This window comes from Leptonychotes weddellii, chromosome 1, assembly GCF_054177405.1.
Source record: "Leptonychotes weddellii isolate Sample4059 chromosome 1, ASM5417740v2, whole genome shotgun sequence".
In the NCBI taxonomy this organism is placed as follows: Eukaryota; Metazoa; Chordata; class Mammalia; order Carnivora; family Phocidae; genus Leptonychotes; species Leptonychotes weddellii.
In genome coordinates this window covers 85,971,767-85,998,667 of record NC_138369.1, presented here as the reverse complement: position 1 = coordinate 85,998,667, position 26,901 = coordinate 85,971,767, and the positions used below count along the sequence as shown (strand labels likewise).

Genomic DNA, 26,901 nt, shown 5'->3' with positions numbered 1-26,901 from the left:
TTAAAAATGGGTAAAACTAAACTATAGTGTCTAGGGATGTCCATAACAACAACAAGGAAATGAGTATCATACAAGTTGGGATAGTGGATATGGGTGGGAGGGGGCTGTCAGTGGGAAAGGGCACACAGAGAGGCTTCTAGGATGGTTAACCAATTTCTCTTTCTTGGCCAGGGTGGTGGTTATAAGGGTATTATCTTAGACAATTCAGGCAGCTATAACAAAATACTACACACTGGGTAGCTTATAAACAACATAAATTTATTTTTCACAGTTCTGGAGCCAGGAAGTCTAAGATCGTAACTGGCATGCCGGTATGAGGGCCTTCCTCCCAGTCACAGACTTCTTGTATCATCAGTAAGCAGAAGGGGCCAGGGAGCTCTCTGGAACCTCTTATAAGAGCACTAATCCAGAGTCCCACCTATGGATACCATCACCTTTGGGGGTTAGGATTTCAACATATGAATTTTAGAGGAGGGGAACACAAACATTGAGAACATAGCAGGTATTTATAGTAATTCACTAAGCCACATTTTCTTTTGTGTGTTTTTCTATAATTTCATAATAAAAAGACAAAAAAAAAAGTAGTAAGTATTACACTAGTGTTCCCACCATAAACAACTAAAAAAATTGGACAAAATGTAGGAAAGAACTGTTTTCAGACTTTGGAAAACAGTACAAGAAGGTGATCTTAAAGAGAAGGGAAACAAATGAAATGAGTTATTCAATCATTCTACTTCTCTAAATGGAGGCAGTTTACAGACTGGAAAGCAGGAAGGGAGAGCATGAACAGTCTTGGGAAATATTTGAGTTTAGAGCAGCCAGAATGGAGAACATTGTTGAGCAATCAAGGCATTCAGTAGAGATCCCCAAGTGGTCTTACTTAGTAACAGGGCTAGAATATGACCATATTAAGAATTCTATCGTCACATGAACAAAGCTTTTTTAAAAAACTTGCATAGATGAAATAACCATGCCATGGGGAAACTCAGCATTCTTTAAAGAAAGATTAAAAATCCAGAGTCAGCAACATAAAAATCATATTCAGTGTTGGATCCAAAATTACTACACATGCAGGGAAAAGTGACTAATTGAAGTGCAATTAATTAATAGAAATAAACCCATAAATATAAAAGATGATGAGATTAGCAGACACATTCTTTAAAATAGTAATTATAAATATTTTGAAAGATTTAGAGGAAAACATGAAAATGAGAGGAATGGAAGATATGAAAAAACTAAAATGAAACATTTAGATCTAAAAAATGTATCCAAATAAAAACAAAAACCAAAAATAATAAATGAGCTTAATAGCTAGCTGTACACTAAAATAAAAGGTAAATGAACTGAAGATATAGCAAACAACCACAAACTGTTCAAACTAAAGGACAAAGAGCAAAAGGGCTGAAAGTAAATGAACACATTGATTCTTGTGACTGTGCGACAATATCAAGTAATCTAAACTAAGTATAGATGATGTTGGGGGAAGGCGCAGAAAATTTTTTAATGAAATGACAGTCAAATATTTTTCAAATTTGAAGAAAGTTATATATGCATAACAGCTTGAAGTCCAGTGAGTCCCTAGCAGAGTAAACACCAAGAAAATCATACCAACAGACTTAAATTATTGAAAATTAATCACAAAGAAAAAAATTAAGTGAGTCAAAAACAAAAAAGGCATTTTACCTGTAGTGCAATTAATAAAATAAGAATTAACATTGACTTTTCATTAGAAACAATATAAGCTGGAGGGCAATGGAAAAACATCTTCAAAGGACTGAAAGAAAAAGTAAAGAATGTCATCTCATAATAATTAAAGGATCAATTCATCAAAAGGGCATAAAAGTCCTGAATGTGTATTCACCTAACAACTGAGTTTCAAAATGCATGAAACCAAAACTAAGAGAACTGAAAGGAAGGTTACATCAATCTATAATTATGGTTCAAGCTTTCAACACTGTTCAGTAACTGATAAAAGAAGTTGACAGCAAATCACTGTTTATAGAAGATACGAACAACAATATCATCCTGCTTAACCTAATTGAAATATAGAAAACTACATCCAACAAAAAATACATGTTACTTTTGAGTGCATAGGAAATATTCATCAAGATTGATTATATATTGAGCCACAAAAAAATTCCAATAAATGTAAAATACTCAGTATCATATAGCATTATTCCCTGACTACAATGAAATGAAATTTAAAAATAATAACAAAATTTATCTGTAAATAAATACCTAAATACTTGAGAATTAAACTACCCGGTTTTAAATAACCCATGATTCAATGAATAAATAACTTGTTAATTTAGAAAATATGTTGAACTGAACTGAAATGAAATGAAATTATTTTTGAATTATAATGAGAATACACATCAAAACTTGTAGAGTGCAGCTAAAGTGATTCTTAGAAGGGAGTTTATAGCTTTAAGTGCTAATACTTAAAAAAAAAATTTAAAAATCAATTATCTAAGCTTCTATTTTAAAGAGCTGAAAGAAAAAAAAATGAAACCCAATATAAGTAGAAGGAATGAAACAAAATAGAATTATGAATTAAAATAAAAAATAGAAAAAAATCAATTGAACAAAGAGCTAGTTCTTTGAAAAGATCAATAACATTGATAAACTTGCTAGACTGATCAGAAAAAATGAAGGAAGAATAAAAAATGTCAAAGATAGGAATGAAAAAGGATAAAACTCTATGGAGCTTATATACATTAAAAGAATAATGACCTATTTTCTGAAAAAAATTGATGACTTAAACTTGATATCATTGAAAATCTGAAAGATCAAATTAACAAAATTGGCACAGAAAAAAATATATGTGAAAAACTTCCATTAAACATGAAATTTATTTTTTAAAAACTCCCCACCTCCAAAACAAAAACAAAAATATCAGTCCTACATGATAGGACTGGTAAATTTAAGAAAATATTGAAAGAAAAGTGACACTAGTCTTATGTAGATTTGAGAAAATAGTGGGAATGGAATACTTCCAACTCATTTTAGGAGATCAACATTGTCCTAATACCCTAAAACCAGACAGAGACATTACAAGGAAATAAAATTACAGACCAATATCCCTTATGAAGGTAGATGCAAAAATTCTTATCAAGGGGCACCTGGGTGGCTCAGTCGGTTAAACGACTGCCTTCGGCTCAGGTCATGATCCCAGGGTCCTGGGATTGAGCCCCGCATCGGGATCCCTGCTCGGCGGGAAGCCTGCTTCTCCTTCTCCCACTCCCCCTGCTTGTGTTCCCTCTCTCGCTGTGTCTCTCTCTGTCAAATAAAGAAATAAAATCTTAAAAAAAAAAATTTCTTATCAAAATATTATAAATCTAATCTAGTAATACATAAAAATAATGTATCATTACCAAGTAGTAGTTACCCCAGATATGCAAAATTGATTTAATTTTCAAAAAATACAGATATTTAACTTGAAATGGATCAGAGATCTGAGCATAAAAACTAAAACATTATGAAACTTCTAAAAGAAAACCAAGGAGAAAATCATTATAGAACTGGGGTGGACAAAGATTTTTGAGATAAAACATCAAAACTCCCATCATAAAAGCAAAAAATACTAGACTTATCACAATTAAAAACTCTTTAATTTTTTAAATGTCTTTTGTAAATTTTAATATATTATTTAATAAAATAAGGAATTAAAGTGACTGGGGAGCTGGTCAAAAGGTTATTGAGAGCGTGGGCATGTGGGATCTGAGATGTAATTGTTTGAATATGTAAATTTCAGGCATCTATGAGGAGATCATCCTGACTCTGTTGACATCCTGAAGTAATGCTCAGTGCCAAGAAATCTCTTTGAACTTAAAAAATCTATTTGGCAAGGTAAGGCCACACTTCATCCCAAGGTAGAATGTGAAAGTAGCTATATGCCTTAGGACTAATTTAAAATCTATTATTCTTTTGTAAACATAATTTATTGTTTGATTTTGACTTTCCTACTCCTTTTCTCCTTTCCAGTTTCTTCTCAATTATCAGCTATTGGTTTACAGTGCTCATCCAACTTATCCTTACTGAATTGTTTTTCTTTGCTTGATACTGTAGAGTTGCTGAAAGATCCCATAGTGATAACTGCCTTTCTTCTTTTCTTCTGTGCTTTTCACTCAGGATTGTTTTATTATCCATTTCCTAGGTGTAAACCCGTATATAGTATGTTTTGTTTTGACACAGTTGCAGTCTCAGTTCCTTTCAGAGTGGTCTTAAGAAATGTTATTATTTTAGGTTTTCCAACAGTATTTTTATTTTTTCTAGTTTTATTGAGATATAATTGATATATAACACTGTATAAATATAAGGTGTATAGCATAATTCAACTTACATATTTGTGAAAAGATTACCACGATAAGTTTAGTTCACTTCCATCATATCATATAGATACAAAAAAAAAAAGAAAAAGAAAATTTTTTCCTTGTGATGAGAACTCTTAGGATTTATTCTCTTAACAACTTTCAAACATACCATATAGCAATGTTAACTATAGTCATCATGTACATTACATCCATAGTACTATATATCTTATAACTGAAAGTTTGTACCTTTGACCACCTTCATCCAATCCCACCCTCCCTGACCTACTGTCTCTGGTAACCACAAATCTGATCTCTTTTTTTATGAGTTTGGAGGGGGGTTTTTTGTTTGTTTTTTGTTTCTTTAGATTCCACATATAAGTGAGATCATATGGTATTTGTCCTTTTTGTTTAACTTATTTCACTTATACTCACTTAGTATAATGTCCTCAAGGTCCATCACTGTTTCCCAAATGGCAGGATTTTGTTCTTTTTTATGGCTGAATATTCCACTGAATGTGTATGTATGTTTGTATTGTGTATGTGTGTGTATATATATATGTGTGTGTTCTTTTATAAACATCTTTATCCATTCATCCATGAATGGTTGTTTCTGTGTCTTAGCTATAATAAATAATGCTACCATGAACATAGGGGTCCAGATATTTTTGTCAGTGTTTCCATTTCCTTCAAATATATTCCCAGATGTGGAATTGCTGGAGTATATGGTAGTTCTAATTTTAAGTTTTGGAGGAAACTTCTTACTGTTTTCCATAGCGGCTGTACCAATTTACATTCCCACCAACAGTGCACATGTTCCCTTTTTTCCACATCCTTATGAGCATTTGTTATCTCTATGTTTTTGATTATGCTTTGAGGTGATACTGTGGTTTTGATTTGTATTTCCCTTTAGTGATGTTGAGCACGTTTTCATGTACCTGTTGGCCATTCATATATTTTCTTTGTCACATTTTTAATTGGATTATTTGGAGGTTTTTGCTATTGAGTTGTATGAATTCTTTATATATTTTGGATATTAGCCCCTTGTCAGATATATAGTTTGCAAATATTTTTTCCCATTTTGTAGGCTGTCTTTTCACTTTGATCAAAATTTTTTTTGTTCCTTTGTTTTTGTTTTCTGTGCAGAGCTTTTTAGTGTGATGTAGACCTGCTTATTTATTTTGTACTTTGTTGCTTATGCTTTAAGTGTCATATCCAAAAAATCATTGCCAAGACCACTCAAGGAGGTTTTTTCCTGTGTGCTCTTCTAGGAATATATGGTTTCCAATCTTCAAGTCTTTAACCCATTTTGACTTCATTTTGTGAGAGGAGTAAGATAAGGGTTTAGTTTAATTTTTTTACGTGGGAATATCCAATTTTTCCAGCACCATTTATTGAATAGACTGTCTTTTCTCCATTGCATATTCCTGGCTCTGTGGTCAAATATTTGTTGACTGTATACACATGGGTTTATTTCTAGGTTTCTTGATTCTGTTCCATTGGTCAGTGTGTCTGTTTTAATGCCAGTATCATAGAATTTTGATTACTATAACTTTATAATATAGCTTGAAATCAGGAAATATGATGCCTCCTACTTTGTTCTTTTCTCAGGATAACTTCTGCTTTTTAAAACATCCCATTAAGAAAATGAAAAGGCAAGCCATAGATTGGGAGAAAATGTTATATATATACATATATATATGTATGTATATATCAAATTATATTTGTGTATAATTATATACATAATATATGTAATATATATTTATAATTATATTTTATATAATTATTTCTGTATAAATAATATATAACTGGTAAATAAATGCTGAAAAAAAATTCATTATCAGTAATCATCAGAAAAATGCAAACTGAAACTCAAATGACCAAATGACTATATACCATTTAATCCAGCCAAGATGAAAAGAACTAGAAATACCAGGTATTGGCAAGGATGTGAAACAACAGAAACTCAAACATTGCTGGTGGTATTGAAAAATTGCACACTTTAGGGGCACCTGGGTGGCTCAGTCGTTAAGCGTCTACCTTTGGCTCAGGTCATGATCTCAGGGTCCTGGGATCGAGCCCCGCATCAGGCTCCCTGCTCAACAGGGAAGCCTGCTTCTCCCTCTCCCATTCCCTCTGCTTGTGTTCCCTCTCTCGCTGTGTCTCTCTCTGTCAAATAAATAAATAAAATCTTTTTAAAAAATTGCACACTTTAGAAAACTATTTAGCAGTTTTACAACATCTTAGAAAACATTTACACAAATAAGTCAATGTCAAGAAATAGCCTAAAAATTTACCTTATTCCAAAAATGAAGAGAAAATTATATAGACATTCATCCCAGTAACAATAAGTGCTGGAAGACTATGAAACATTATTTACATTTTCCTCAGAAAAAGAAAGAACATCCTAAGAATTTAATACAAATCCAAATTATTACACAGGTTTAGGCTAACGGACATTTCAAACCTATAAAAGTCATATTTTTAAATGATAAATTATATTGCTTTTAAAAAGGAAACCACTGGGGGGGAAAAAAGGAAACCACTGAAATTATTATAAAGAAAATAAACAAGCTTAAAACTAAACCAAAGAAAAAACAAAAACCTGTAGCAAACATTTAAAAAGTGAAAGAAGAAGGGGCGTCTGGTTGGCTCAGTTGGTTAGGTGTCCCAACTCTTGATCTCAGCTCAGGTCTTGATCTCAGGGTTGTGAGTTCAAGCTCTGCATTGGGCTCCACACTGGGCATGGAACCTACTTAAAACAAAAAAATCCATAAAATAATTTGACAGAACTAAGTCCGAACATATCTCTCAGATGAATAAATTTATATGGAATAAACTTACTATAAAAGAGAAAACTCTTAGATTGAATCACAAAGCAAAACCCACATATAGGCTATAGATTAAAGAGATCCAATCTGATCCAGAAAGGTTGAAAATTAGTAGTTGGTATAGACATAACTGCAAGTGCCCACAAAATAAAAATAGAGGATATTTTTGCATGTTTTTCCCCAGTTTTATTGAGAAAGAATTGGCATACCTCACTGTATAAGCTTAAGGTGTACAGCATGATAGTTTGATTTACATATGTTGTAAAATGATTCCACAATAGGTTTAGTTAACATCCACCATCTCATATAGATACAATAAAAAGGAAAAGAAAAAAAACAATGTTTCCTTGTGATGAAAACTCTTAGGTTCTACTCTCTTAACAACTTTCCTACATACCATACAGCAGTGTTAATAGTCATTATGCTGTATATTGTATCTGTATTATTACTTTATATGTTAAATATAAGATATAAGATAAACATAAGATAACTGGAAGTTTGTACCTTCTGACCACCCTCTTCCAATTCCCCCTCCCACCACCCCTGCCTCTGGTAACCACAATTATGATCTCTTTCTATGAGTTTGATATTATTCTTTTTTTTTTTTCCTGGATTCCATATATAAGTGAGATAATATTGAATTTGTCTTTCTCTGTCTGACTTATTTCCCTTAGCATAATGCCTTTAAGTTCCATTCATGTTGTTGCAAATGACAGGATTTCCTCATTTTTATGAATAATATTCCACTGTATATATATTTATAAAGAAGTTAATTTTATTTATATACACATATATATGCATGTATATATATATATCCCACATCTTTATCCATTCATGCATCAGGGGACACTTAGGTTTGTTTCCATTTCTTGGCTATTGTCAATAATGCTGCTATGAATATGGGGCTACAGATATCTTTTCAAGTTAGTGTGCATATTAATATGTATCAGTTTTTTTCACACTAATTGTTAGATGCTTATCAAACCCATTTCCTCTTCCACATGGGGCCACTACCTTTCCCAGCCCAAACTGCAATATGGATATGGCCTGTTGACTGGATTCTGGCTAAAGTAATGTGTTGGACAGGATACACCCACTTGCAGGCCTGACAATAAAATGTTTCATGCAGTCTTCTCACTTTTCTCTTGGTTAACAATAAGCAAAAGACCCAACATAAAATTCTGAGGGGGCCATAGAACATAACTTGAACTAATTTGCTCTTTTCTAAATATCAATATATGGTTGATAGATTATACTTACTCCTCTAGAGAGTATGGCCCTCCACACCAGAAGGTGACATCTTCAGGGTTGATTTCCTCATTCTGGGGCCTCTATCTACTTAAATCCCAACTATCATATATCCTTAAGCTTCAGGGGAAAGGTAATGTTGAAATATTGCTGAGAGTAGTGAAAATTAAAAACCATTTTCATTCGCCTACTTTCCACCATGTAGAGGTTATGAATCATCAAAGTCTTGTACCACTATTAATATTTTCAGGTCAGTCCAACCATTTGATGAGAATGATCTCTTTCCTGTCATATCCCTTTGTCTGGATAATTTCTTTTTCTATATTGTATACTAACTCTTGACATAGGGTTATGATTTGAGGTTCTTCTGGTAGCTGATCTTTTAACTATAAACTAGTTGCCAACTCTTAGTTACCACTTTTATTGCTAAATATATCTTGTTACTATCTTCTGGAACCACTTTCAAATCTCTTCTTTAACCCATATGCAATCCTACGATTTTCTTTCATACAAAGAGGAATTTTCTCATTTTTTTTTTCTCTTTAAGATGTAAAGAATTTCTGGCTATGACATTTATAGATTTTTTTGCAGATGATCTGGTGGTTGTAACTAGTGATAAAGTGTGTGTTGAATTATATCAATGTATTAAAATGTATTTGAGCAGTAAAATAGTACCACATTTTAGATTTCAAAGTCCTATTGAACTCTAAAATCTCAGCCTTAACCAATCACTGTTGACAAAATGATGGATGTTATACTCCTTTAAAAGTTTCCTTATGAGATTCTTTAAAATTTCCCCTGCTTCCCCTATCCCATCTGTCTGGAGTGTCTGTACTTCCTTGGTCCAAATCAAATATTGCTTTAGGAGTTTGGACAATATAATGGCCTCCTTTGTCTTTTAGACCCTTGGCTAAGGTAAAGTTTAAAAGTATATCATTGAATGTTAAATCATCCTCTGTTACACTTATAAAATTGGCTCATATTCTTCAAGTCTATTTGCCGATGTTATTCCATATATAGAATCACCCTATTGTTCTCTTAAAGTGAGAAAATAAAAGGTGCTTTATTTAAAGAGCATAAACATTTTTTTCACTTAAAGATTATACTACCTGATTCAATTTTCCTTCTTGTTTCTCCTTAACTGCTTCTGAAAAACAGGAGACATAGCCTGTTAGCTAATAGTTCCTAGGAAATAGTAAATTCCTAAACAAGCGTTGGGCCTTGTTAAATGAAGAGGATTTATTAAATAGTGGTTGTATTACTTTTCTAAAACTACCATAATAAAGTATCATAAACTAGGTGGCTTATAAATAACAACAAAATCTATTGTCTCACAGTTCTGGAGGCTAGAAGTCTAAAATCAGGTGTCTGCAGGGTTATGCTCCCATTGAAGCCTATAGGGGAATCCTCCCCATCACATTATTCTAGCTTTTGGTAGTTTGCCAAAAATTTTTGTCATTCTTTGGCTTGTAGATGCATTACTCTAGTCCTCTATCTTCATGTGGTATTCTCCCTATGTCTCCTGCTGGAAGCCTCCTTTTGAAACTCAGACCTCTGGACCAGTAGAGTGCAAGGTTGTGGGTACAGGAAGCAAAAAATTTGCTGGTGGATACCAGGAGTAATAGTGAGTGATGCCACTCCCATATCCTCTAGGAGGCTATTTATGTCTAAATTAGTATTATGTATATGATGATTTTCCCTTAGCCAGGATTCACAGGTCCAGGAATCAAGGGATAGAAATGGGAATGAATCCTGTTACTGTTTGATACAACTGTTTTCCATATTCCAAAGGCTGACCAATAATAGTATTTTGCTGATTAGTGAAAATTAACTCTCTTAAAAAAAAACTCTCAGCAGTAAATAATTACTAAAATAAATACATAATTATATATTGCTTACACTGTAAATTTTATAGGAGAATTAAGTTGCTGCTTATTTGTGTCTTATCCGAATTCTTTATAGTTTCTTTTTTATCCATTTGTCAGATGTTACTCCTTAATCTCACCATCTCAAATACCTCATTTATCCCTATCAGAGAGGGAAAAAGATAAACCCAATCACCTTAACAGCTCAAGAAAAAAGTAAACTAATACCACCAGCGAAACAAGTCAAAAAAAAAGAGTCAAGATATTTGACTTTATATTCTTGAGTTTGCTATACCTTTTCACTAGCTTATCGTAGTGATGTTAGCATCATTGTCATTCACTTTGAGTTCTTGAGTACAGGATATATATTTACCAATAGAAAAGTATGTGGACGCTATGCTATGGTTTATTTACCTCTCTTTTGTGTGTAATTTTATCACTTTTGAAATATTTTTACATATGTTGTTTAGACAAAAGACCTTTGAAGTACATTATTGCCTTTTTAAATAAGAAAACTAAGGTTCAAAGCAGTTAAACAATTTGTGTTCTGGCATGTAACTAGTTTAGTCGCAAATATAAAGCTCAAAATCCTTTTTTTTTTCCTACTACAACTCAGCTTTGGAAAAACTTTACAAATGGAATACTCTATCAAATATTGTAATAAAGATTATTTAATGTATTAAAATTCTTTTAACCTTTTAAAACTAATGCTACTTGTATGAATCTCATTCTAAAAAACACAATAGTTTAAAATCTAATTTTCATTCATCATTTACTTCTGTTTTTCTTAAATATTTTATTTATTTATTTGAGAGCGAGAATGTGTGAGCGGGGGAGGGGGGAGGGAGGAGAGAAGGGGTGGGGGGGAAGGAGGGGGAAAGAATCTCAAGCAGACTTGCACTGAGCACAGAGCCCAAGGTGGGGCTCAATCTCAGGACCCTGAGATCATGATTTGAGCCAAAACCAAGAGTTGGAGCCTTAACCAATGGAGCCACCCAGGTGCTCCTTTTCATCATATATATGCTTCTAAAAAATACTTCTGGATTGTTTGAATATTAAAGTATCTGATAAAACAATTTTAAGAAAAAAAAGCAGTTACAGCTGAAAATTATTATTTCTTAATCATTAAGTTTTTTTAGTTATAGTCTAAGAAGACTTCATGTGTCATCCAAAATAATTTTCACAATTACTTCATGTATTTATCCCAAGGACATTTAACAAGTTGTAGGGGCAATATTTCTTTTTATATTTGTTCTCTGTAGTAAAGGATTGCAAGTCATCAGGTGCCAGTGTTTAGGTCATAGGTATAACTCCCAAAGGAAGTAATCTACTTAGAAAGGAAATGACTGCCCACTTTGTTTAAAATGAGTCCAGTGTGTTAACTTAAGAGAGAAAAAAAGTATACCTTTATGTAGAGATGATGATCTAAATGTATATCTGCAGCCCTGACTGCTTCTCTGAGCTCCAGATATACATATCTGCCATAATGACCCTATCTACTGGGATGACCACTAGGCACTTCAAACTTAACCTGGTTCTACCAGAACTCTTGTGTCAGCCCTTTATCCCTGTCTTTGTAGAAGCTAAAATCCAAGACATTCTTATTTCCTCTTTGCTTCACATCCTATATCCAACCTATCTGCAACTGTTGGATTTACTTTCAAATTATATCCCAATCACTTCTTGAAAACTCTACTGCTACTGCCCTAGTCCAAGTTGCCATCATCTTCTCACCCTAACTACTGCAGTAGTCTGCCTGCTTTTATGAGACCATTACCCTACCACCCAGTCTCCACATGGAAGCCAGGGTGATATTTTTACAAGGTAAATTAAACCATGTCTGTTACTCCACAGCCCAGAATATGGCCCAATGTCCTTATCTTGGTTTAAGGACCTACATAGCCTTATCTGGCCTTATCTTGTACCACTCTCTCCTTACCACTGCTGTAGCCACACTATCTTTCCAGCTCTTCTTACGAACACACCAAGCTTGTTCAGACCTCAAGGCTTTCCCACCTAGTATTTCTTTTACCTTTCACTGGAGATATTTGCATGATTCAGTCCTTCACATCATTCAGGTTCCCTGAGAAACTTTTCCTGGTTGCTCCATCTAAAATGCACCCTCCCTACTACTTAATTGCTTTTGACTCCTTGATTCATTTTCTTCATAGGCAGTGTTTATTTTTTGTTTTCACACTAAGTGTCCTTCCTGCATGAATAGGAGGTTTGTCTTTTTCATGGCTCCATCCCCAGTGCCTGGTGCAGTGCCCAGTGCTTAAACAGAAATAAGTATTTTTGAATGAATGGATGAATGCATTTATTTAAATATTCATAGTTCTAAAATTGAGGGAAAATAGTTTAATTTAAAAATGTATAATGCTAGCTTAATAAGGAGTTACATTGCTTTGGAAAAATCTTAGTTAAAATTGCAGTTTGCTTCCCTGAAGAGTTGATCTGCTGAGTGACTCAACCCTTAATAGGTACGCCTGGTGGCAGATGTAGGCATTGCAAAAATAAGAACTAAAAATACATAGTCTGTCTTCATCCACAGCAGTGGTTCTCAACCTTGGTCATACATTAGAATCACCTGGGGAAGTTGTAGTCTGATAATCAGTCCAGATCCCAGAACAAGTAATTCAGAATCTTTGAGGGTTGTATTTAGGACTCTATTAACATTTAAAAAAATCTCTCCTTCTAATTATAATGGACATCCAAGATTGAAAACCACTGATCCATGAGGCAAGGGGTTTTGCAAAACTATTCCTGATGCCAACAACAGTATAGGACGTATTCTAATACCTACTGAATTAATTAATGAGTGAGTTAATGAATGAATGGGTAAGTGTAAAGGGTGTTGATAGCCAGTTGAACTGAACACCACTTGAAAACCATTCAGAGGGCTTGGTGGGTAGGGTTGGTGGATTTAGCAAATAAAAATATAGGATCCCTAGTTAAACTTGAAATTTAGATAAAGAAGGATCTTTTTTTTTTTTTAAAGTAATGTATGTTCCAGATATTTCAGGAAGCATATATATACTAAAAATATGTTCATTATTTGACTGAAATTGAAATTTAAGTGGGCATCCTGTATTTTATGTAGCAACCCTACCTACTAATGAAGAAACAGGTAAGGTTCTCTTGTAATATTCAGCATGTTGTTAAAATATTTAAAATCATTCACTATTGAAGTAGTAATATAGTCTTCTATCTTCAGCTGTACAAAGCTACCATAAAGTCTATTATCCTTAGGAATGAATTTAATTTTGCCTTTTTAAGCTATTAATAGAGCAATCATAAAAATGAGGTGAGTTCTTGCACATCATAGATTTTCCAAATGAACTTAGAATTTAAATTCTTCAGTATTTGTTTTTGAACTATCGAATCTTATACTCTAGAATAAAAAAAGAAAATTCAAAGTGTTTTTAAGACCTGTGAACTATACTCTCAGCATAACCTCTGAATCAGAGACTTCATCAGGTTCTGTATTTTGAATTCTCTTCATACCCTTATGAAGTATGAGAAAGATAGGAGTCCCTCAGGCTATAGACCTGTATTTCTCCTTAGCTATATTCTGCTCATTGTACTGACCAGCTAAAACTAAGATTAAATGGTGTTAGTGAATAAAACTTAACTTTAATGAGGAAAAATAAAATGATTGAAACAAATCAATTGAATAATTGGTCATACAAGCAGAAGTCTCAAAGATACTACCTTTTTCTTAAAAGATCCATAAAAGTTCCCATCTTTTGCAAATGGTGGATAAACACCTTTCCACCAATAGGTAGCATACTCATGTGTTCAGAAACTCTCCAATGGGTGGGTGACCCAAAAAAGTATCAATTATGGTTCATTATGAGTGCGGAAAGAATGGAATGATGAAAAGATAAAACAGGAAAAGCTATTCACATTTCTAACATTTTCTTTCTCCGTTTGGAGAAAGCACAGTATGGGCTAGATTCTATGCTTCCTGAAGAATTTGCAGGAAGTGGCTTGCTAAGAGTTAGATGGTCAAAAAACATTTGATTTTATTTGCACAGTGTCTTTGATTGTTTGAGTACCTCCTCTTCAAAACTCGCCCAAATGTTGTAACAAAAACCAAACTGTTGCAGCAATTTTCCAGGTTACATGCCATTTCTTTGTAGACATTTTAGCAACCATCCCTAAATCTAATAATGGATAAAAAAAAAAACAGAAAAGGAGAAAGTCTATTCAGATAGAAATTTTAATTCATCTATCCCATAATTCTGAGACTATTTCGACAAGGGTAAAGTCAAGCAAGCTATATATTTTCTGCATATTGCTCTAGCTGACAATCTGCAGTGAGGCTACAAGAACATTAGAACTCAAATTGATTTTTCTGACATGGAGTGAATCTGGCACCATGCTCTTTCATAAATATTATTGTACCTTTCTCAGAGCTTGAGATGACATAATTGCAGGATTTGTACATTTTCAGCAACACACACTATTTAAGATATCTGATGTAGGTATTACATAACTTTGAAATACAAAATTTCAAATTGTGTTTTTAGAAGGACTGTCCTGTGGAAGTAGATCCAGGTGGGAGTGCTTAGCTCTATTTTGACTTTTAGTAGTCCTCATATTTACCTTGCAATTCAGTACAAAGATGAATGCTCTCAATTCAAGATATTATACATGGAACTATATGATTCCCTAACAATGTTTGTCAAGTTTCAAACATATGCATATGTATATATTTTTAGTGTATTGATTTTATGTTTTTTTTAAAAACAGGATACCTATGGTAATAATAATAATAATAATAATAATAATAATAATAGCTGTTCCTTGCTGAGGCAGTATAGTTAAAGTTAAAGGCATGGACCCTGGGGTTTTTTCTTCTTATGTTCTGAACCCAGCTCTCTTTTTTTTTTTTTTAAAGATTTTATTTCTTTATTTGACAGAGAGAGACACAGCGAGAGAGGGAACACAAGCAGGGGGAGTGGGGGAGGGAGAAGCAGGCGTCCCGCCGAGCAGGGAGCCCGATGCGGGGCTGGATCCCAGGACCCTAGGATCATGACCTGAGCCGAAGGCAGATGCTTAACCGACTGAGCCACCCAGGTGCCCCCCCAGCTCTGACTCTTAATAGCCATGTAACTTTGGCAAAACTAACCTCTCCAAACCTTAATTTCCTCATTTGAAAACTTGAGATAATAATAACAGCTACCTGTTGGCACTGTGGACTAACTGAGAAAATATATGCGAAGACCCCAGTACACAGTAGGCACCAGATGGTTGGTAGCTGCTCTTCTAAGGGTAGAATTTGTAAACTGGAAGTTAATACTTTAATGAACTCATTTCTGAATTAGAGATAATAACAGTAACTACCTTTAGGGCTTTTGTGAGGATTAAATGAGGTAAGGTATGTATAATACACTAAGCTTAGTGGCTGGTACACAGTAAGCAAGTGAATAAATGGAGCCATTATTTTATTATTATTATTCTCCGATAAAAATATCATCCTCATTTTATTGAGTAGAAACTTGGGCCAAAATAGGCTAGAAGGTAATTGGGCCAGCAGTCAAACCCTAGTCTGTCTCCAAAGACCCACCTCCTTTCTTGACAATCTCTTTGGCTCTAACCAAAGGTAATTCTGACATTAAAACAGCTGACGGTGAGAGACCAAGAAACATATTTTATTTCGGTTCACTTGCTCAGAGACGGGACATTCTTCCTACTACTTTGCTGATACTCTACTATATAATAACTGAAAAATAGATTGTTTACTCTAAATTTTGAGGCCTTTTTAAAAAACATCATAATGATGTTTTATCATTCAGACAATGAGAATACAGAGATTACATAACCAAATTAAAATAAAGAAACCAATATCATATTCTTTAAACTCTCCAAAATGTCTGATAAAATTATAGACTTAGTTGTACTTTTTGGTGCCTTTTAAATGAGTAAGAAAGCTGATATTTAGTATTTTGAACAAAGATGTTACATGAAATTATTATTTTTACTTTTAATGTTTATTTTTTACCTCAAGTGTTTACAAAATGCACCTGGCTAAATATAAATAAGTCAATCAGTGTTCCAGATGTCTTGGGAAATATCCAGATGTTTGTGATCTTAAAAAAGGATATTTTCAAAACAACCATTTTATTTTCCCACTTTTCAACTGCATGTGCTAGCCTAGCTATTACACTGACTTAGCTATAATTTGCTTTTTAGTGTAAAATAACCTGAATCTTTTCATAGGGAAAATCCAATTCTGAAAGTATAAATTTTAAGTCCCTTTGAAAATATTTTAGAAAATTAGAATGGAAAGAAAAAGAAGGACTATTTAAACCGGGGATTGGTAAAATTTTCTATCAAAAAACTAGATAGTAAATATTTTAGGCTTTGTAAGTCACATGATCACTCTTGAAACTGCTCAATTCTGCCTTTGTAGAATTGATAGGTATGGTTGAATTTCAGTAAAATTTTATTTACAAAAGCAAGCAGCAGTGGGCTGTGTTTGGTTGGCCTGGGTCTAACCACACTAAAGATACCAGATATATTCTATTTTGGATAATAAGTGAACATATAAGTTAGGGAGAAGAAAATTTCAAAATAGTGGAATCTATCACCATCCAGTTGGCCTTGAAGATGTAATGATTATACTTCATTTGTCCCCATCTCCTTACTCCCCTTCTCTGACCTCCTTTGTCCTCCAGAAGCTGACTTTAACAGACTGCATAACCCTTGGACTTTTGGGTGACACGAGCCAGACATGAAAAGCTAAACAGAAATTCTTACAACTTTGGAGTGATTCACCCAGGCATAGTTACTTAACTGCCTTCCAAACCTGGACTGTTGTGTCCTAAGGGAAATCCACACTGCACAAATCTTTCCCCTCTCCTCCAAACTAAAAAGTGTATTGCTTCTCTATTCTCTCAGGGTAAGCTTCCTGTTAATTCTCACTTAGAAAACACCTGATAAATCTGCTGACTGTTAACTAACCCTCAGGGAGGGACTTCTCTTTATTAGAGGATTTCAAGAAATGTCTTAAAAAGTAAATAAGGAATTTATGAAGATGGTACTGAAAGCTACCCTGTGGAACATGGGGCAAGAGTCTTTCTGGCAACTCCTATCTTAGAGAAAATTCATTGTCCATAAAGTCAAACTTGATACTAGGAACAAACCAAGATTTGGGGACACAGGTGTTTTTGTATCACCTCACCAAATGCCAATTAGGCCTTTAAAACAAGTGGTGTAATGTTTATTCATCTTTGATACCACCTTAACTGATATTCTGTATATATTTTTAAATTAGTCTAAATTGTCAGGTGCTTTGGTATCCATGATGTAATTGAGAGATGATGAAATAGAACTGAAGTGGTAATTTTTTTTATGTAATCTTGATAATTAGAGATGTTCTTGGTTTGACTAAGTATGTTTCTGCTAAGAATCTGCTATTGAAAAAAAAATCACTTTAAAAGTCTGTTGATGAACAATTTGTACTTTTATATTTCCTGAAGTGCATTTCTCGGAACACTAATCTTACGAGTTTCTGTAAAGGAGTGTGGACATATTATCTATAGCCTGCTCTTAAAGGATGGCAATGCACAGGAGCAGATTGAAGGCTCTGAGAAGTATTGTAGTAACTAACCTGTTTAAGTTTCTTCACAAAATATTTCCCAAGCCTACTTAACCATGAAATCTTATTTTGAATGTGATTTAGTAACACTTCATAGAACTTACTTTGGGAAATGCTGGTTAATGGTATTAAAATATCTGGTTTGGGGGCACCTGGGTGGCTCAATTGGTTAAGCAACTGACTCTTGGTTTTGACTCAAGTCATGACCTCCTGGGTCCTGAGATTGAGCCCCCCACCCTGAGCTCTGCACTCAGTGGGGAGTCAGCCTGAAGATTCTCTCCCTCTACCCCTTGACCCACGTGTGCACATGCAAGCTCATGCTCTCTCTCTCAAATAAATAAATCTTAAAAAAAAAAAAATCTGGTTTTAATCACTAGGAAAATTGCCACTATTCCATCCAATTATTTTTGGCATCAGTTGATTTGAATATTTTTTACTTAAAATTCTTGTCTTTGAAAAGATTTAGAAAGAAAAAATTAAAGAAGACATTTCCCTAAATGTCTGGTAAACACAGCTTTTACCGGCCTCCAGGTAATAGGCCTGCTGAAGTCGTCACCAATAGTGCTTGAGAATAAGTACTTCCTACCAGTGTTCAACATTCAGTATCACCTCTTCTTGGAAGCATTTTTGACCCATGGATCCAGTTACTTGCCCCCTCCTTTACATTTCCCTTGTTATAACATTTAATGATTGTGTTTATAGTCCATGATTTACTTATCTAATCCCACACCCACTGGATCAGAAAATCCTTAAGGGTGGAAACTACAATTAATCATCTTTGTTCCTAATATCTAACAGTATTTGATTTTAAGTAGATGCTTAACAAAGTGAATTCCTATGACAATTCTACATAGTTTGAGGCTCCTACAGAAATAGTTTACACTCTCACTAGATACTTTGGCAGTGGTATGCTGGAACTGGCATGTACCAACTCATCAAAGCAGATTATCAAAATTTGAGGAATTTTGCAAGCTGATTAATTTCACATTGGTACCTAGATATTAGCTAATGGTGAGAGTATTTACACCACAGAAACTGGCAGAAACTATAAATCAAAGTGCTTTTTTTTGTCCCAGAGAGCCAGTTGTTAAATATTTTCCAGCATACCACTATATATATTTTATTCTTCATTAAATTGCTATTTAATAATAAAATAATTTTAACATTTTAAAATAATAATTTCCAAATGAGTTGTTCTGTCTCCCCATTTGGATTGCAAATTCTCTGGGGAAAGGGCTAGTGCTCTTTTCCTTTATTGCCCCAGTGCCTAGGAACTTGTAAGCTCTCAATAAATAATTGCATGTGGAGGCATTAATGTCCTAAATAGGCTTTGTGTTTTGAGCAGTGGGCAAAGATAGGGTGGGTGTGGGAGTGTCTGAAAGGAATGAAAAATACAAGAAAATATTTTGAGTTGATCCTAACACTGAATTTTATGTTCAGAAATTTGACTATACCATATATTATTTTTTCCTTCTAATTTTATATTTATTCTCAAATTTTAAATATGGTGAAAGTTATGTTAAAACGAGTGACATAATCATAGCCACAAATGATAATCTCAGGGATATAGGATTTTGTGGTGGTTGGACTACAGACAAAGACATACTTACACTGCCGCAGAACTGCAGCAAAATTAGCTGGAGTTGCAGTATTTCATTATTCCCCATTTAAAAAAAATTATCTTGAAAGGCCATTAATTTCCAGGGATATTATCCAACCTCATGAACTAATTTATTATATGGAGTGTGATTAGAATTTCAGTACAAGTTTATGACCACACATGAAGAAAATACTGCCTGCACATTTAGTATTTATGCTCATGTTGTTACAAATGAAATAATTCCTTGAAGCCAAAGACATCTAATTCTAGAATTTCACCTAAGAAAAATGCATATTTTAAAAATATTTTAAATTAAGATATCTTTTGTATATAGTAAAATATACAAATGTTAAAAGTAAAGCTTGATAAATTTTTACATACATATAAAACCTCTATAACCATCACCAGATCAAGACGTAGACATTTCCACCTTGCCAGAAAGTTCTCTTCTACTCCTTTGTTAATACCCATCCTTCCCATGGCATTATTTTGATTTCTATCACCATAGATTAATTTTGCCTGTAAAATACATATTTTTAACAATGTATTTTTTGTTGTTGTTACCAAATATATAAAAAGGAAAAATTACTGTTTGGGTACTAGTTCGGGACAAATGAATATATTTAATAACAATAATGATTAGCTTGTACTTTTAGGCACCTAGGAATTCTTTATCAAAGTGATTTTTAAAATATCTGCCAAGACTTTAAGAGTTGTCAGTAGCTACTGATTTTATTTACTCTTTGCCTATAGTTCAGTTAAACTCATGACTGTTTCTGTATGAAGACAGTTTTGTGTTCTTTGAGTCCATTGTTAGAGGACCAGGAGTACAGAATAGACATATATACTTTTTTTTTTTAAGATTTTATTTATTTATTTGACAGAGAGAGACACAGTGAGAGAGGGAATACAAGCAGGAGGAGTGGGAGAGGGAGAAGCAGGCTTCCTGCCGAGCAGGGAGTCAGATGCGGGGCTTCATCCCAGGACCTTGGGATCACGACCTGAGCCGAAGGCAGACGCTCAATGACAGCCACCCAGGCGCCCCTAGACATATATACTTTTGTCAAGAATTTTATAATCTAATATCTGTAGATTTTACATGTCTTTCATCCTTCACCACTGTTTGCTTTATTAGGCTTTCTCTCCTAACTGGTATGTTTAATGTCAGTCTAGGATTGGAATCTGGTTCTCCACAACTTTTACCCTATGGTTACATCAGCCTAGTAAAAACAAAAATAAGAGATCTTTCCTTTGACGGTGGGCCACAGAGATGTAGCCACAAAGCCAAATACTCTTGCTCAAGTGGAACTTTGTATGCCCTGAACAGATGGTTTCTGGGAAAAACCTAAAGGGCATGATTTTCCACAATGTGTCTGCACAGACAAGATGGACTTCAGAGGCTGGAATGATAATAATTATATTTTGTATGGTCTAGCGTTTTCCTTCTTCCCAAGTTGTTTTTGAGAAGGGACAGAATGTGAATGAAATAAGCTCCTCAAGACAGCATTCTTTGGGTGTTGCTTTTCTGGCCTGTTGCCCAACTCTGAACACCACAATTCTGTCTATAATTATCAATGGGGGTTCAGGCTAGAGATTGACTAGACCCTCTGTAACTTTAATCTCTTCATCCAATATTCTATACCGGCGACTGCTATTAGTGGTCAACATCCCACCCCCACCTTATCCCTCGATTCCCCTGGTGGAGTGTAACAAAAGCATTATGAAAGAAAGGATAATAATTTCTGTATCTTCTGTTTAATTTTGTTTTAATATCATTCCCTCTAAAAGTTCCTGGGTTTTTTTCCAAAGATATTTGATTCAATCTAGTTCCCTCAATATCTCAAACTTGAAATTCAAGTTAAAAAATGTACACCTGGAATTTTGCCTAGATAATGATTTTTTTTCCTCTTAATTATTCTTTTTAAACTTAATTTAAATGAATTCAATTAAGCAAATCTTTTTTGGCTTCTATTATGTGCCTGACACATATCCAAAGTCCTGGGGAAACAACAAATAAGATCATAATCTATAAGGCAGAGATTCTCAGAGGAGCTGAGGTCAGGGAGAAGGGGTAGATCTGGGAACATTCTTCTTCCAAAAAAAAAAAAAAAAAATCCCACTACAAAAAATGTAGTGAATATTGTGGTGTGGCTATCTCCCCAGCATCTGTTTGTCTTTTCTTAGAAATCTTCCTGAACTTTCATTTTGGTAGCCACAACTACTTCATATAGCTCTGGCTCTAGGGTAGGGCAGGAAGCTCAGGTCTAAGGTAGACACCTTATTTTCATATTCTGATCTCAGTAATTGGTTAATGGTTGCACCACCATAAGAAAGCCAGCCTCAGCATGAGGCTAATACATAGAAGACAGAGACCTGGAAAGGAATGAGTCTTTAATCAAACCAATCCCAAAGCCCACTGATGCCCTAGACTTCCCAGTTATATTAGTCCATAAATCTCTTTTGTTTTTAAACTGGTTTTGCTTTATAGTAAATATTAAGCTGTTGTAACAAAGAAACAAAACCAAAAATTAGTTGTTAAAATAAGATGTTAGTTTATTTCTTGTGTAATAGTTTGACTTCATTATCTAAGGGTAAAGAGGTGCTGTTAAATGAGGTCTTCCAGAAACTGAGAGATCCTGCTATCACTAAGATGACCTCCTTTTGGGGATGGTTGAAACTGGGTCACTGCCATGTCTATAACCCATCCTATAGGAAAAGCAGAAAGAGAGATTGGGTAATATATCCCCGATGTTTTAAGGCCAAAGGCTAGAAATGGCAAAGATTACTTCTATCCACATTATCATTGGCCTGTTTCATTACCTAGCCATACCAAACTACAAAGCAGACTGGGAAATGTAGTCTCTAGCTAATGCCTATCTAAAACTTAATTACTAAGTAAGAAGGGGAAAATAGATTTAGGAGACAGCTAAGAATCTGTCACACAAGTTTAAGTTTTTTTCTGTTCCTTATACCATCAGAAGTTCTGAGACATAAGAGGAGACATTCATGTTAGCATTTATATTTAATGAGGTGTAGGTACTATAGAAACACAAAAAAATGAAGCATTTTTTCTCCTAGGTCTTGCCTTAAGGATAAAAATTACAATTCTAAGGAACTGTTTCTTCCAACATTATTAGTAGGGCAGATTTAAGCCATTAGAAGGTTCTTGGGGATGTTTAATAATTTTTCCTTGACTCATTGTCTCACAGATCTCTCTAACCTGGTCTATTAGTTGTTTTTCATTCAGTCTCCTGCTTTATTTCGAAGTACAGTCTCTAAATGGCCTTTTATTGGATATGTTGAGTCATTGTCTTTCTGAGCACATACAAAACAAAAACTGTTTTCCAAATAATCATTACTTTTATTTGTTTAAATGAGAGTACAGAAATAGTCAATGGCATTTATAGAAAAGTACTTCAATCAACCAAAATTTGGTCAATATTTAATATACTCATTGGGCCATCTATGTGTAAATAGTTCACTTTAGTCATGTAATTTCGCTGTAAAATTATAATAATGGAATGTTTTAGTTAAAACCTAAGGAAATTATAATTTTATTTGAGAAAAAATTTGCTTCCTATTAAAAATAGTAACATACCAGAGCTTATAGATTTTTTTATAGACTTAATTTTTTTAAGCAGTATTAGATTCGTAGCAAAATTGAGAGGAAAGTACAGAGAGTTCTCATATACTCCATTGCTCCCACACATGTGTAGCCTCCTTCATTATCAACATCTCCCATCAGAGTGGTACATTTGTTATAATTGATGAACCTGCATTGACACATCGTAATTACCTCAAATCCAGTTTATATTAGGATTCACTCTTGGTGTTGTACATTCTATGGTTTTTGACAAATGTATAATGACATATATCCAACATTATAGTATCATACAGAATAGTTTCACTGCCCTAAAAATCATCCTACCCTTGGCAACCACTGATTTTTTTACTGTCTTGCCTTTTCCAGAATGTCATATAGTTGGAATCATGTAATACATAACCTTTTCCCGTAAGCTTTTTTCCCTTAATTATATGTATTTAAGTTTCCTTGAGATCAAGAGAGCTCATATGTAGCCATAACCTTCTTATAATAGTCCAGCTGATAATTTTCACTTGAAGTAATTTTTTTTTCCACTTAAAATATTCTGATTCCACATTAGATCTAAAATGAGGCTTTTAAAAGCTTTGGGAATCATTACTGAGGTTTCCCAAGAAGCTGTTTTCTCCCTTTTTACCACCAGTATTTTATTTTTATCCTTAATCTCAAAGATTTGTTCTCCTATGAAGGGAATTCCCATTGTAGCATTACTTCTTTCTCTTTTCAAGCCCTATGGTTTGTAGATACAAAAACACACAAATTCATTTATTTAAAAATATGTATATGTTTTTAAATTTTAAGACTATCTTAAAAATGACAAGATATTTCACTTTACCCAACACATCCTTAGCAACTAGGTCTATCTATAGCTGTTGCCTTTTTCATTCATCTTACAAAAAGATTTTTTAAAGATATTAGTATAACAATAAGATGAATTATAACAACACCTGCATTATTTGTTAAAGAGAAATTCAGTAAAGAATCATAGCTATTAATCAGTCAATATTTTATCAACTACATAATAGACACTATATAATGACTATCCTGTATATTTTATTAGTATGCCATTAAATTTAATTCATATTGATTAGTACAAAAGTAAAGAAATAGTACTATAAAATAAAATATATTCTCTGTCAGAATTCCAAGCTGAGATATTTATTTCATGATATGTATTACTTAAGTTACCAATCTAAAATCATAACATAATTTGGTGTCTGGGAAATTGCATAAATTTGAAGAAAAATACATATCTTCTTAAATTGTTTTCCTACATTGACATGTAACTCTTTTTTTTTTTTTTAAAGATTTTTATTTATTTATTTGACAGAGAGAGACACAGCAAGAGAGGGAACACAAGCAGGGCGAGTGGGAGAGGGAGAACAGGCTTCCTCGCTGAGCAGGGAACCCGATGCGGGGCTTGATCCCAGGTCCTGGGATGATGACCTGAGCCGAAGGCAGACACTTACCAACTGAGCTACCCAGGTGCCCCTGATATGTAACTCTTAAATTCACATTACATTTTGAAAGAGGTATATTCATTTGTAAAATAGTTCAGTGAATACACTTGCACTTTATAAGTTCACTGTTTAAATATCAAAGACAGAAGCATTAAACATTGGACAGCAGGTTCGGTGGTCTTCAAAGTGAGGCGTGTACACACCTTAGTTGCTATGCAAATCGATCAAGAGGAATGTGGCAAGGAAATATTAGAACACATATTTCTTGTTAACTTTTGGAATCTTATTTATTTAAAATGGCTATTTTTATGAATTTCCATAATATATAAGATATCAGTACAGGAACACATATATGTAATTTATAAATAAATATATTTAATGGGTATATTTTCTTTTTTTTCTAATAGCATTGCTCAATTTGAAAAGTTTGTAGACACTGACTCTAGATATAAAACTCATAGATGTCTGTTGTATGGCTCGTACTTAATACAGTCCTTGATACAAAGTAGAGATGCTTAGTAAATATTTGTGAATGAATAATCAGAATGGGTAGGGAAGGGCTCCATGCATTATTTAAATCTTGGAATGCCATGGAAATAGGCCGAGTATATAAATAGGTCAAGTAAACGTTTTCTAGACCTGTTTTTTTTCAGGACACTTAGACTTCTAGTGATTGCTGTGATACTCGATTATCCCAGGACACACAGAGCCCTCTGAAATGCATTCCCCCGTTATTGTTGTTGTTGTTTAGCTTTACTGCAGAACAAAAAAATAAAAACAAATAAGTAAACCACATAAGTAATTAATATGCTAGAATTGCATTTGGTCTTACAATGAAGAGACAATTATGTAAGAACTTACTATTGAATCTAAAAATGTTGAAAAGGAGCAAAATGAGGTATTGACAAGGATACTTACAAAGACATATTTTCTACTAATGTTCAAACCTAAACCTTTAAGAACAAAGCCAATGTCATTAATTTAATTTATTAATTTTAATGTCATTAAAATTTTTATAAGACTTTATACCTTTAACTTTCTATAAAAATAAAGTGAAAAACTAAGTGAAAAGAAGAAATAGAAATTTAGAGAACAGTTCTTTTTAAAAAGGAATGAGTGACAGCATGGCTTCTTATACAGAAATTATAAGCCTGTTATTTTGGAGAAAATGGTAGTATTTTCTGAGGAACCTGTGGTGTGGGCCTCAGCAAGGTGTTAGAAATGAAATAAGATTGCTTATTGACAGTTAAACTTGAAGGTCAAAGCAGAGAGGATAATTGCATAGGTATGCAAAGTCACTGGAAAGACAGTCTTAGCTGTCCCCAGACTGAATAAATCATTATATCCAAAGAAAGACTGTTGCTAATAAGGTGGGAGCTACTCAGTCAAGGAGCACAGTTTACCTAGCTGCTAGACTTCAGAGTTATTTGTCTTTAGAGGAGTTCCAGTGTAGTTATAGATGAGGGGGTGTTGCCAGTGGACTTTCAAGGGTGTTTGGGTTGGTTTTTTTTTTTTTTTTAATAAGACCTTCCCCATTCTGAGTTTCAAAATAGTGTTTCAGCTTGATCTGATTTCATCCCACCAAGGGGCTTTCTGAACAAGAGGCCTTCTCCTGATTTGCTTGCTCAGCTACACTTACCTACAAGAAGAAAAATATACTGATTATGTGAATTTGGGTCCCTTTTGATTCCTGTGATAGTGGTTTATTAAAGTGAACTAATTAAGTGGTTTCTGATGATGTTTGGGGTTCAAGCTGAGAAGATGATCATGCCAAAGACGCAGACACTCCCCTCTAGGAGACAGAGTTTTTGTTATGCATGAACGGGTGTCTTCCTTCAGTTTGGATTCATTTTAGGAACCATGAAAATTGCTCAGGTCTTATCATTCCTGAATGAGGACAAAGCAAAGTATTTGGCATTTTGAAATGTTAAAAGGTTGACCTGAAGCCAGGATTTGGCAGACCAATGAGCTCCACCCAGCTTCTGCTTAAAGAACTTAGTTTGGCTACCTCTTCTTTGCACTTTCTTGCTTACCCCAAAAGGGATTTCTACACAAAGCACAAAATACTTTCATGTCTACATGAAAGAACAAGAAAACTTGGACTTTGTTATTTTTTTTAAAGGGGTGACACAGTGATTTCACATTGTGCATTTTATAGCAAAGCTCCCCCCAAATCTATTAGCTCTCCTTCTCAATGTTTTCACCCTTGGAGCAGCTCTTTAAAAATCAGTTTCTCATAGAAACTAAAAGAACAGTAGAACAGATCAATGAAACTAGGAGCTGGTTCTTTGAAAGAATTAACAAGATTGATAAACCCCTGGCCAGACTTATCAAAAAGAAAAGAGAAATGACCCAAATCAACAAAATCATGAATGAAAGA

General features: G+C 33.9%; 1 long non-coding RNA gene across 5 annotated transcripts in view; it reads left to right on the top strand.

Annotated features, from left to right (window-relative positions):
* Positions 1 to 26,901, top strand: part of LOC145722840 (uncharacterized) — a 117,547-nt gene that overhangs the window by 16,312 nt on the left and 74,334 nt on the right. For 4 of the 5 annotated variants that reach the window (XR_014147413.1, XR_014147415.1, XR_014147417.1 and 1 more), the window contains exon 4: positions 3,755 to 3,849. This is a non-coding gene — a long non-coding RNA (uncharacterized LOC145722840). Of the gene's footprint in view, positions 1 to 3,754; positions 4,425 to 26,901 lie in introns of those variants that run through there. The other variant, XR_014147408.1, reaches the window with a different exon arrangement.